Source organism: Scyliorhinus canicula, chromosome 2 (assembly GCF_902713615.1).
Source record: "Scyliorhinus canicula chromosome 2, sScyCan1.1, whole genome shotgun sequence".
Lineage (NCBI taxonomy): Eukaryota > Metazoa > Chordata > Chondrichthyes > Carcharhiniformes > Scyliorhinidae > Scyliorhinus > Scyliorhinus canicula.
The window spans coordinates 121,225,813-121,227,060 of record NC_052147.1 but is presented as its reverse complement, the minus strand read 5'-3'; positions in this window follow the sequence as shown (position 1 = coordinate 121,227,060).

Here is a 1,248-nt window from a genome sequence, read left to right as displayed (position 1 = left end):
CTCTCTAGTATTTTAGAAATAATTACTAATATAAAAAGGACAATGAACTAAACTATAAATCAAATTAAACAAGGGATTAATAGAAGTTGTGTTTGTGGGGTTAAGCCTAAATCTTTTCGAGTGACCACATGGAACATTTGTCCGCTTATTTTATATCAGCGCAGCATAGGAATAAGCTTGAAATGAGCTTCAAGATCTGTGATAGATTAAATTAAATAAGCCTTTTTATCAGACATAGATTAAAAAAAAATACTGGAATACCTGAATTATGCAGAAGCATGGATTGAATTACATGCAACTGCTATGTACACACTGACCTTCACTGACTCTAGATGTTCATTGTTAGGTGATGTGCTAGTAACAGGAAGTACTAGTGTTACTGTTCTATTGCAGCACTGTTGCACAGCTTGGTGTCAGTTTTTCCAACCCGCTCATGTTGTGGTTGCAATGTATAGCTGCTGCTCATGTAGAGAAGACACCACTGCCATCATGACTGTTATAAAACCTTAGACAACATTCTGATCAGCATGTAGCTGAGCAGTGTAACCAATATATATATATGTGTATTAATGAACTGCATCTGTATGTACCTGCAATTTAGTAATTGGCACAGGGCTAAACTTCTGCACGTGAAATCTATGTATGATGCTGAAACCCTACACCTGAATAATTAGGTTGTCCACAAATTAATCTCCTACAAAACAACATACCACTCAGAAACACGCATTTCTAAATCCATTTCACATTTCTTCCCTAAATGTGTCTGACCTCCACTCAATTTCTTTGCTGCCAATTCCCTGTGTGTCAGGATAACAACCATGCTTACATATGTGCCAGACAAGCTCCAGAATATTGAAGGAAATGTATTAAAATAATGCTGCAATGTCCCTGTCTGAGTCTGCTCAGGAGGGAAAATAACAATACAGTTATATTTATAATGGACAATTGTGTTTGACATAGTATCCATATGCCTAGCTTAATATGCAACCTATGAATGTCATTGCAACCTTGGCTGTTACTTTTTGTATTGAATGATAATGTGAATTTTTTGTGTCAGCATGATAATGTATTTGAAAGACAAATGCTCTTCTGTAAATACATGCAATCCATGTACAGTACAAGTGACTACATTGAAAATTATGCAAAGATAGGTATTTATTTAAGTTCTATATATGGCACAACAAATAGATTTACACCAAGGTTGGTCAGGTGAATTTTGGTCATTTTCCCATAGTTCCTTAGTCACAA